Below are 12,401 nucleotides of genomic sequence, written 5' to 3'. Positions count from 1 at the left end.
TTCCATTTTGCAAAGAGTTTTCCAAATTGTTTCCTTCCCGGTCGATCACTTTTCCAAGTCTTTCCAATTCTATTACTACTACAGCTTTTATTAGTGTCTATGCCTATTCGAATTTATAAAAAAAAAAAAAAAAAAAGGAAATTTGTATCTTTTCTTTCTCGTTTTCTTTCTTATTTACCTATTGAAAAGCTAAGGCCTCTCTTGTTATCTTGCAAGGTACAACTCAACCGCATACATGGGAGAAGCGAGTGAGCAAGCAACTACCATGATGCAAGTCCTCAACGCTTTGAGAGAAGAGATGAGGGTTATGCGGCAAGACCTTGGGGAAAGGATGACTAGAGTTGAGCAAAGACCTCCTCCTTTGCAACCAGTACGGAACGTTGATAGGTTCTTGAATCCAAACAACAGAAGATATGGAGTGCCCGTCCATGACAACCCGGAGACTAGCACCCGGAACCAGCAGACTGATGAAGACACGGGACAGCAGCACACGTCCAATACCAAACCAGAGAGCAGGGTTGCCACCAGATGACTATGGTGAAGAAGAAGAGGAGGAAGGGTTTGCACCTCAACCCAGAGCTCCACGCAGGCAAAACCGGCACCAAGGGTTTGAAGAAGAGGAACCTACCTCAACACGAGCCCCACGCCAACAAACTATAACCAAGGGCCGAGCACATCAAGATGAATGCTCCCGGCTATGCGGGGAAGGTTGATCCAGAAGCTTACCTAGACTGGGAGAAAAGGATGGATCACATTTTTGCCTACTATAACCACCCTGGTCCTAAAGAGTTGCTTGGCAGTAGCTCAGCTCACGGACAATGCACTTCCTGGTGGATAGATTGTGCTCCGATAGGAGAAGGAACGGATTGAGGCAACTAGACTCTTGGCTAGACATGAAAGATGCGATGAAGCAACGGTTTGTGCCACAACACTTTCACAGAGACTTGCAAAGGAAGTTACGGGCACTCAAGCAAGGCAGCAAGTCAGTGGAAGAGTACTATGAAGAGTTTGAGAATTAAGAAACCGTTTGGACCTTAATGAAGATGAGGAAGCTACCATGGCTCAATTCCTTGATGGTTTACAGGAGAGGATAAGCTGCAAGGTGGAGAGACATGTTTATGCTGACATGAAGGACCTGTTCCATCTAGCTATCCAAGCTGAACAACACATCAAGAAGAAGAGCTCCAAGGGCAAGTCTCAAGTTTCTTGGAATTCAAGCAATAGCAACTACAACAAGTCGGTGGACAAAGGAAAAGGGGTTGAAGGAGACAGCCGGCCTAAGCCTCGCACCACCGAACCCACGAAGGACAACAAACCGAGCCAGCCAAAGCTACCAACCCCACCCCCAACGTGCCAGAGACATCACCTGTTTCAAATGTAGAGGCCGAGGGCACATGGCAAGAGTGCCCAAACCAGAGGGTTATGCTGCTCACCGATGATGGCTATGAATCTCGTGATGAAGGAGAAGTACCTGAGATTCAAGAAGAGTATGGAGAAGTTGAATATGCTGATGTGGGAGAGAGCTTGATGATCCGACGTGTGCTTAGCGTCTTAGTTCAACCCGCCGAGACAATCCAAAGAGAAAACATATTCCACAGCCGTTTGCACCATAAAAGGCAAGGTATGTAACCTTATTATAGATGGTGGGTCTTGTACCATGTACCATGCTGCTAGCGCTTACATGGTAGAAAAACTTGGTTTAGAAAAGACAAAGCATCCGCATCCATATAGGCTAAGGTGGTTAGATGATAAGGTTGAGCTTAAATTAAGGAACAAGTGAGCATTCCATTTAGCATTGGTAAGTATCAAGATGAAGTAGTTTGTGACGTAGTCCCTATGCAAGCTGGACATGTATTGCTAGGAAGACCATGGCAGTGGGATAGAGAAACTAAGCATGATGGTAAACTAATATGTATACATTCATGCATGATAAGCGTAAGATAAGCTTAGCGCCTCTCACTCCAACACAGTGAGAGATAGACAGATTATGGTGTGTGAGTGTTGTTTAGAACAGAGAGTGGTCGGATTGAAAGAGAACAGAGTGAAGAGAGTAAGTGAGAATTAAAGAGACTGCAATGGAGAATAAGAGAGATTAAGTGAGATTTAAGAGAGTATGAGAGAGATTCTTGTACCAGAGATTAGGGAGAGTATAAGAGACTTGAGAATGGTGAAGAAGAAAGGGGAAACTCCCCATTCAGCTTAATTTCGTAATGGTTACAATGGGGTGGCTTTAAAGCCTTTACAACAAGACAACAAGACAATAAACAAAGAAATTTTTAGGGAATGAATAAATAATATTATCCTGGGCAAATCAGAAGGGCGACTGGCTGGAGAGAGAGAATGGCACGTCCAGCATGAGAGAAAGTGACATATCCTAACAGCTCTTTGGTCCTTAAGCTTGCATGTGACTTCTGATCTGATTTGAATTCAAACCGGATGTCTAGGCGCCATTTTGCACACATTACTTTCTGAAGAAGATTCTTGGCGCCAGGGACTCCCTCCCTATCTTTGCACCAACATGAATCGTACTCTCTTGCACAGATTTTGCACATCTCTTCTTTTGGGGGAATTCAAGGCAGTCCCGGACATTGCACATTTCATGATCTTCCATGTGCATTCTCAAGGCTTCTCTTGCACTCACTTCTCAGCTTGCGCTTCTTGCTTCTTCATTCCAACACTCCCCCTCAAGCTTGACCATAGGAGATCCTTGGACAAGCTTGGAACCTTGAAGAAGCTCCCTCATTAAAAACCTTAGCAAGAAAACCCATTGGGACAAAACTTGCTAAGGGAAAAAGAGTGGAGTTTCCACAAAGCTTAGGGATTGGCCAGTGAGCCTAAGGAACTTCAGATTCATCATGGTGGAGTCCTTAGGCTCTGGATCGTGGCCTAATAGGTATAGCAAGTATGAATCACCATAACTTGCTATCCTTGAGCACAAGTAGCCGGCTGGATCATTTTGTGGCCGGTTTAGGGTCTCCCCCTCTCAACTGGCTTCAAGCCACCTTAGGAAGGCAAGGAAACGACCAGACCATCTTCTCTGAACCCCCAGCAAAGTTACTTGTTCTTTAGAACTTGGCTTGACCTCTTCATGGAACCATAGACTCGTTAGGGTCTCCTCCCCCTCTCAACTGACTTCTTGGCCATCTTAGAAAGGCTAGGACATGACCGGATCATCATCATCATCTTCAGTGAGGCTCAAGCTTATTTTGGTACCTGATACACACCATTCTAAATGCATCAGTTCTTAGGAAATGCACTCATCACATCAAACTCAATAATATAAAGTATAAGGACAATCATGAATGTATTGAGATGAGTTTAAGGTGCTTCCCTTTCATAAGAATGGTGAGGCGTGGACTCCAATTGAATCCCCACTTGGTAAGACACAGTCCGGATTATGGAAGCTCAATCACACACTTGGAACTGAGCTTCTTTGATCCGGTTGGTACTGAGTAATGCAAGAGTGAATCCACCACTTGCAAACTCCAATTTTGATCAGAGGTGAGGCAATGAACGACTTGGATTGGCGCCAGTTGCTTCACCGTCAAATCACCTTTGAGCTTCTTCTTATGACCTGAGCTTGTCTCCCCCTTTCTTCTGGCTTCTTGCCTCCATTTAGGAGTTGAGACAAAGCTTTTCTTTGTTCATGAGCTCAATAGGTACCTGATTCAATCATCCAAAAATGCATGTATCAATTCTCAAGGGGCAAACCTATTCACACATAAGAATAATAATGGTTTTAGGTACTTCCCTTGCATCAGTTTGTTGAATGTTGGTGAGGATTACTAAGCACTTGAATCCTCCACGCCATTCCTTCTCTCAACCAGCCTTTGCATTTTTCTCTTGAAGTTTCAACATGTAGGGGGACTTTGCAACTCTCCATAATTTGCCACCATCATGTGATTGCTTAGCCAAGAATGTCCCTGATTGAATAATCCTTGCATCTGGCTGGTAAGACAGTGAGGAGTGACAGCTTCTTCAGACTGATCACTTAAGTCCTCTTTATTCGCCAACCTCTTGCTGGTCTTCTATGAGGAAATGGGACACTGGATACAGTAAGCTTCATGGATCTTTTGTATCTCACTGATATTCCCCTCCTCAAGCTTGACTGAGTATAGTGACAAGCTTGAACGTGAGCTTCAATGAGTTTTGAACTGGGAGCACAACAATACCAACATCTGCGCTTAAGCCAACCAGTTCACCATCTTCCAGGAGCACAACAATACCAACATCTGCGCTTAAGCCAACTGGATCACCATTTGCCTTCAGCTCCAATGTCTTTGGACCACCAGTCTCTCCTCATGACTTAGGTGATGGCCTTCCTGTGAGTCTCTTGAACCAGGAGCACAACAAGCTCTACTACGCCTGCGCTTAAGCCAACTGATTCCACTCACAAGGTATCTTTACATGGTCAGGACTAAACACCTTGATCCATGCCTCTGACCACCGGCCACTCTTGGCTTAGTGATGGCCTTTTCTCTTGAGTGCACCTCCTGTACATCCTCTTGGCATCAGGTAAGTCACTTCTGAGCAGTTTCTCCCTCAATTCTCTCCATCATTTTCTATCTTCAGGGTAGGAAATGGGCAGACACATAGATAGGATTTGGGACTGGGCAATCTCCACGGTTCAGGAATATCCATCTTGGGAGGCTCTGAAAAACGTGGGCAATGCCTTCTTCTTTGTCTTAGTTTGATGATGGACAGAGATCACCTCTTGTGTACCTGAAACATCACTCAAACTCCAGCAAGAATCAGACCACACACACTAGGATCAGCCCTTGATAATTCACCAAGTCTGATCCCAATGTTTTAAGAGAAGGAAAATATGCAATGAACAGAATCTACACAACTCATTCAGTTCAACTCCATGCATACTAACATCACTAACTGCTCAGGTATGATAACTCATCAATAACAAGGCAATTAGGCTCTTTTTATGAATTTTAAAGACAATAAACAGAGACTAAACAACTCATCTAATCATCTTGAACAAGATATATATAATGCAATACAAGATCAGGAGACTCTCCTAGACCTTTATCAATGCAACAATGACAATGACAGTAGCTAAACAAATCGCCTAGCACAATACAAACAGAAACAATTAATCTAGGACAGGAACTAGACAATACCATGCTAGAAAACTCCTAGAAGTAATTTAAGAAACAGAGCAACACACACAATTTAAGTATCATGGGACAGAAACTAGGTTCAACAACTCTAGCAACTTGAACCTGTCCCAAGGATACCAAACACACCACTCAACACAACCAGACATAACTACTCAAGCTCTTATTACAGGTAGGAGGTTAACTTACAAACAAGGAACCTGAGCTGGTTCCTTGAACCTCCAAGGCACACTGTTCACTTGAACTTGACAGCTTTGGAGTTTGGGATCTCTACCCCACGCCATTTCCTTGTGTGTGCTTTCCCTTAGACCACTCATGCTTAAGACCCCTCCTTTCTTCCTGATTACCAGGCGCCACCTTCTGGCACACAGTGAGAGACTTCACTTTGGGAAGAACTTGAAAACACTTGTACAGACTTGGTTTGGAGCATTGCTCGCCAAACAGCTCAAAACCTTCTTTCTCCAAGAGATCTCTTCAGGCTGAACAGGAGGAAGGGTGATAGACCTTGGGAAGTCTCTGGACACGCCATGTTTGTAGTCTTCTTCCTCTTGAAGAGATTGAACAGCTGGCTGGACAGAAACTCTCCAATGATTTGAAATAACAATGAGGGTGAGCCTATGCTTGAATTGTGGAAGCTTTGAGTTTCAGATACTAAAGACCTCCTTTATCTTGAGTTCTGGTGAGTCTCTTCCCTCCTGGAAAAGCTTTAGACCAGAGGATACAAGGATGAACAGAAACAGAGATTTTTGAAGAGAAGTATGAACTGTAATAGATTTGCGGAAGCTCTATGGATTCTCAGGAGCTTGGAGCTCTGATACCATGAGAGAATAGACAGATTATGGTGTGTGAGTGTTGTTTAGAACAGAGAGTGGTCGGATTGAAAGAGAACAGAGTGAAGAGAGTAAGTGAGAATTAAAGAGACTGCAATGGAGAATAAGAGAGATTAAGTGAGATTTAAGAGAGTATGAGAGAGATTCTTGTAACCAGAGATTAGGGAGAGTATAAGAGACTTGAGAATGGTGAAGAAGAAAGGGGAAACTCCCCCATTCAGCTTAATTTCGTAATGGTTACAATGGGGTGGCTTTAAAGCCTTTACAACAAGACAAACAAGACAATAAACAAAGAATATTTTAGGGAATGAATAAATAATATTATCCTGGGCAAATCAGAAGGGCAGACTGGCTGGAGAGAGAGAATGGCACGTCCAGCATGAGAGAAAGTGACATATCCTAACAGCTCTTTGGTCCTTAAGCTTGCATGTGACTTCTGATCTGATTTGAATTCAAACCGGATGTCTAGGCGCCAATTTGCACACATTACTTTCTGAAGAAGATTCTTGGCGCCAGGGACTCCCTCCCTATCTTTGCACCAACATGAATCGTACTCTCTTGCACAGATTTTGCACATCTCTTCTTTTGGGTGATTCAAGGCAGTCCCGGACATTGCACATTTCATGATCTTCCATGTGCATTCTCAAGGCTTCTCTTGCACTCACTTCTCAGCTTGCGCTTCTTGCTTCTTCATTCCAACAACAAGTTCATGAATTCATTTGCAAATGGTTAAGGAAAAGGAAAAGTCTGTTAAATCAAACTTTCTTATCCGTTCTAGCTGTGTAAGAAAGGCTGCTACTACCAAAACACACAATGCTACTAATGATCTTAAGGAGCTTTTGAGTGCAGTTTCTGATGAGTTAACTCTTCATCCAGAGATTACTAAGCTTCTTGACATGTTCAAAGATGTGTTTCCAGAGGAGATTCCACACGGTTTACCCCCACTCCGAGGCATTGAGCACCAGATAGATTTTGTGCCAGGAGCTGCCCTGCAAACAAACCGCTTATAGGGTGAACCCGGAGGAGACTAAGGAGTTGGAGAGACAAGTGCAGGACCTATTAGACAAGGATACGTGAGGGAGAGTCTCAGTCCTTGCGCTGTGCCTGTCTTACTTGTACCAAAGAAGGACGGGACATGGAGAATGTGTGTAGACTGCCGAGCCATCAACAACATCACCATCAAGTATAGACACCCCATCCCACGGCTTGATGACATGTTAGATGAGCTAGCGGAGCCACCATCTTCTCCAAGATTGATCTTAAGAGTGGGTACCATCAGGTAAGAATGAAAGAGGGAGATGAGTGGAAGACGGCTTTTAAAACAAAGCAAGGTAATGAGATCCTAGGACCCTTCTCTGGATGGTTTGGATAGATCCTTGCATAAACGAATCAAAGACTCAAGTTTATCAAGGTTGTGGATCGAATGGTGACACAAGAGGCTGCGGAAAGGCTCCTTGATACTCCTAGGCTTAGATCGGATATGACACACCTTTCTAAAGCCCTTGGGCGTTGGATATTACACACCAACAGACTGGATACTACTCACCAGACACTCTCTTAACTCGTGAAAGCAAGGGAGAAGAAAACACAAAGGTTTAAATGAAAGAAAACTTGATCGATGCTAGGGTTGCCGAGTTACACATATATATAGTGAAAGGCTTGGAACAGGCTCCAAGCATTTCGAAATTAAGGAACAGGCTCCTCCAATTAATGTAGAAGTAAAGACACAACTTAGATAGAGTTTTCGAAAATGAAAGACATAAATACTTAGAAGTAAAGATAGCATAAGGTTCTTCATGTGGTTTGGTCCGAGAGTATCAACTAGGTGATAAGATAGCAAGACTATGGCCTCGTTAAAAACCTATCATTGCAAAACCCAATGGGACAAAAACAATGATAGGAAAAGAGCACACATAGCTTGCTAGCCTAGATGATACTCAACTTGATGGTAAGATGGCTTGAATGGTGATAAGCGTATCTTGAAGTATCAAGCTTCCTCCAAGACATTCTTCTTGCTCCAAGGACTTCCTGATTAGTCCTCCAATAGCTTCTTTGAGTTTCCTAGCTCTGGCTCGAGTCATGGGACCTTTAAGAATGGATAAGACCTCATCTTCTTTAGCTGGTTCATCTCTAAACTCGCCATCTCTATCTCCATCAGCTGGCTGGTCCATGATCATATCATCCCCTCCCTCTTGAAAAGGATTTGACCTCAAATCAGGTTCATCTGCAATAAAAGGGATCAAGTCAGTAACATTGAAGCTATTACTTACATCATACTTACCTTGGAGATCAATCTTGTAGGCATTGTTGCTGATCTTCTTTGTGATCTCAAAAGGTCCATCAATTCTTGGCATAAGCTTTGACTTCCTCTCATTAGGAAACCTCTCTTTTCTCAAATGAACCCAAACTTTATCACCCTCCTTAAAGACCATCTCACGCCTTCCTTTGTTGCATGCTTGACATACTGCTTAGTTTTCTCTTCAATGTTGAGCCTAGCTTGCTCGTGGAGTTGTTTCACCATCTCTGCCTTCTTTTTGCCATCCAAACTGACCCTTTCACACTCAGGTAAAGGAATTAAATCCAAAGGAGAGGTGGGATTGAACCCATAAACAATTTCAAAGGGTGAAAACTTAGAAGCAGAATGCACAGCATGATTATATGCAAATTCACAATGTGGCAGATAGTCTTCCCAAGATTTCAGATTCTTTTTAATGAATGCACGCAAGAGTGTTCCTAGAGTTCTATTAACTACTTCAGTCTGTCCATCAGTTTGCGGATGACAAGTAGTGGAGAACAACAACTTAGTGCCTAGCTTAGACCAAAGAGTTTTCCAAAAATAACTAAGAAACTTAGTATCTCTATCAGAAACTATGGTTCTAGGCATGCCATGTAAACGCACAATCTCCTTAAAGAACAGATTAGCTACATGCAATGCATCATCAGTTTTGTGACATGCTATGAAATGTGCCATTTTTGAGAACCTGTCAACAACAACAAAGATAGAATCCTTCCCAGTCCTAGTTCTAGGCAATCCAACAATGAAATCCATAGATATGTCATTCCAAGGATGATAAGGTATAGGGAGAGGAGTATACAAACCGTGAGACTGAACCTTAGACTTGGCTTGTTTGCAAGTTGCACATCTCTCACATAGTTTCTCCACATCTCTTTTCATCCGAGGCCAAAAGAAATGATCCTGCAAAGTTTTAAGAGTCTTTGCAATACCAAAGTGACCCATGAGACTTCCTCCATGAGATTCCCTAACAAACAAGTCTCTCAAAGAACAATTAGGCACACACAGTCTATTATCATAAAAGAGGAATCCATCATGTCTAAAATAATGTCCAACAGCAAATTTCTCACAAGAGTTATAAGCTTCTTTAAAATCTGGATCAGATTCATACATTTCTTTAATCTGCTCGAAACCTAATAGCTTAGCATCAAGAGTGTTCAAGAGAACATACCTTCGAGATAGTGCATCAGCAACTATGTTTCTTTACCTTGTTTGTACTTGATGACATAAGGAAAGGTTTCTATGAATTCTACCCATCTTGCGTGTCTCTTGCTGAGCTTGTTCTGTCCTTTCAAGTACTTGAGAGACTCATGATCCGTGTGTATCACAAACTCCTTGGGCCACAAGTAATGCTGCCAAGTCTGCAAGGCTCTCACCAAGGCATACAATTCCTTATCATAAGTTGCATAGTTGAGAGTGGCGCCTCCAAGCTTCTCACTGAAATAAGCTATGGGTCTCTTCTCCTGCATAAGAACAGCACCAATTCCAATTCCTGAGGCATCACATTCAATTTCAAACGTTTTATTGAAATCAGGAAGTATAAGAAGAGGGGCATTAGTAAGCTTCTCTTTTAGGCATTGAAAGGCAAGTTCTTGTGCTTCTCCCCATTTGAATCCAACTTCTTTCTTGATCACCTCAGTCAATGGGGCTGCTATGGTGCTAAAGTCTTTCACAAACCGTCGGTAGAAGCCAGCAAGGCCGTGGAAGCTCCTTACTTCACTTATAGTTTTTGGAATTGGCCATTCTTGAATTGCTCTCACTTTCTCCGGATCAACTTTAACCCCATCTGCACCCACAATAAAGCCTAAAAAGACCAAGTGATCCGTTCCAAAAGTACACTTCTTAAGGTTAGCAAAAAGAGATTCCTTTCTAAGCACATCAAGAACAGCTCTAAGATGTTCTATATGATCATTAAAGCTCTTACTGTATACAAGGATGTCATCAAAGTATACCACAACAAATATGCCAATGAATGATCTAAGAACATGATTCATTAATCTCATGAATGTACTAGGTGCATTGGTTAATCCAAATGGCATGACTAACCACTCATATAGACCATGTTTAGTTTTGAATGCAGTTTTCCATTCATCTCCTTCTTTCATCCTAATCTGATGGTATCCACTTTTCAAATCAATCTTAGAAAATATGCAAGAACCATGCAATTCATCAAGCATATCATCTAATCTAGGAATAGGATGGCGATACTTTACAGTGATATTGTTGATGGCTCTGCAGTCAACACACATGCGCCAGCTTCCATCTTTCTTGGGCACAAGTAGCACTGGAACAGCACAAGGACTCATGCTCTCTCGGATATGCCCTTTCTCCATCAGTTCCTCCACTTGCCTTTGTAGTTCTTTGGTCTCCACCGGATTGGTTCTGTATGCTGGCCTATTGGGAAGTGTAGAACCGGGCACAAAATCAATTTGGTGCTCAATCCCTCGCACTGGTGGTAGTCCATTGGAACTATCTTCTGGAAAAACATCTTGATATTCCTGTAAGAGATTGACAAGTTCACTCGGATACTCCGGTGCAATGTTAGTAGTAGTCAAGAGGGATTCCTTATAGATAAACAAAAGGATAGGAAGATTAGAGCAGAGAGATCTTTTAACATCACCAGACTTGGCATAGAAGTTTAGTTGCTTTGTTGATTCAGCGGGAAGATCTATCTCTTTCTTCTTTTGTAGCTGAAGCTGATCAATCTGAACTTCCTTAGGAGTCATAGGCACAAGAACTGTCTTTCTCCCTTTAAACTCAAAGGTGTGCTTGTTGGCATACCCATCATGTATCACACGTCTATCTGATTGCCACGGCCTTCCAAGGAGAATGTGTCCAGCTTCCATAGGCAACACATCACAAAGAATCTCATCTTCATATTTACCAATGGCTAAGGGAACCATAACCTGAGTAGATACTCTCATCTCGCCCTCTTCATTGAGCCATTGGAGTCTATATGGTTTAGGATGCTTTTGGACCTTAAACCCAACTTTTTAACCATAGTCTCACTCGCAACGTTGACACAACTGCCTCCATCCACAATAAGACTACAGACCTTTCCTTGCACTAGACATCTAGTATAGAAGAGATTCTCTCTTTGCTCCATTTCTTCGGTCTTGCTTTGAAGACTCAAGGTTCTTCTAGCAACTAGCAACCTTCCAGCGACCGGATTGGCAACATACTCCTCTTCTGAACTGTGATCTTCTTCGGCCTCTGTCTCCTCATCAGCAGATTCATACTCTCCATTAGCATGAAGGATCATCACACGTTTATTGGTACACTCATTAGCATAGTGACCACGTCCTTGGCACTTAAAACACTTCACATCTCTTGCACGCGAGCTTGTAGCTTCCACTTTCCCCTTATCTTTGTTGTAGATGCTACTAGACTTGGCTTCTTCTTTTGGCTGTGGCTTGCTCTCCTTTTGATAGCTCGGCTTATCTTCCTTAGAGGTCTGGTATCTATTGGAACCATAGCTGCCACGCGCATGACTTCTTCTCTTAACTTGTTGTTCCACCAAGATAGCTTTGTGTAGCATCTCCTCTATTTCCAAGTAGTGTTGCATCTCCACTCTATCTTGTATCTCACGGTTGAGTCCACCAAGAAATCGTGCCATGGTTGCTTCACTGTCCTCAGATACACAAGCTCTTAGCATAAGCAACTCCATCTCTTGAAAGTATTCCTCTACAGACTTTGATCCTTGTGTGAGTAGTCTCAGCTTTTGATGAAGATCACGGTGATAATGGCTTGGTACAAACCTCTTGCGCATCACAGCTTTCATCTCTGCCCATGTTTCAATGGGAAATTCACCATTGCGCCTCTTGTTTGTAACCAACTGATCCCACCAGCTCAATGCATAGTCATTGAACTCGGTAGCAGCTACTTGAATCTTCTTAGTCTCTGAGTAATGCTGACAGTTGAAAACGAGTTCGATCTTCTTCTCCCACTCAAGATAGGCATCTGGATCAGCTTTACCATGGAAAGGAGGGATCTTAAGCTTTAATCCTGATAGCTCATTGCGTCTATGCCTCCGGCCCTCATGATCACGTCGAGATCTTCTACTGCTACGTCTTGAACCGGAGCTATGGCTACTTCTCTCATAGAAGTTATCAGTCTCTTCTGATCCAGCATGCTCACGCTGACCTTGTC

General features: G+C 42.9%; 1 pseudogene; it reads right to left on the bottom strand.

Annotated features, from left to right (window-relative positions):
* Positions 1-7,974: 7,974 nt before the first annotated feature.
* Positions 7,975-12,153, bottom strand: LOC125601945 (annotated as a pseudogene).
* Between the last annotated feature and the right edge of the window lie 248 nt (positions 12,154-12,401).

The sequence above is a fragment of the Brassica napus genome, unplaced genomic scaffold (genome assembly GCF_020379485.1).
Source record: "Brassica napus cultivar Da-Ae unplaced genomic scaffold, Da-Ae ScsIHWf_2701;HRSCAF=3462, whole genome shotgun sequence".
Lineage (NCBI taxonomy): Eukaryota > Viridiplantae > Streptophyta > Magnoliopsida > Brassicales > Brassicaceae > Brassica > Brassica napus.
The sequence above is the reverse complement of the archived record's forward strand: the minus strand, read 5'-3'. Positions and strand labels throughout refer to the sequence as shown.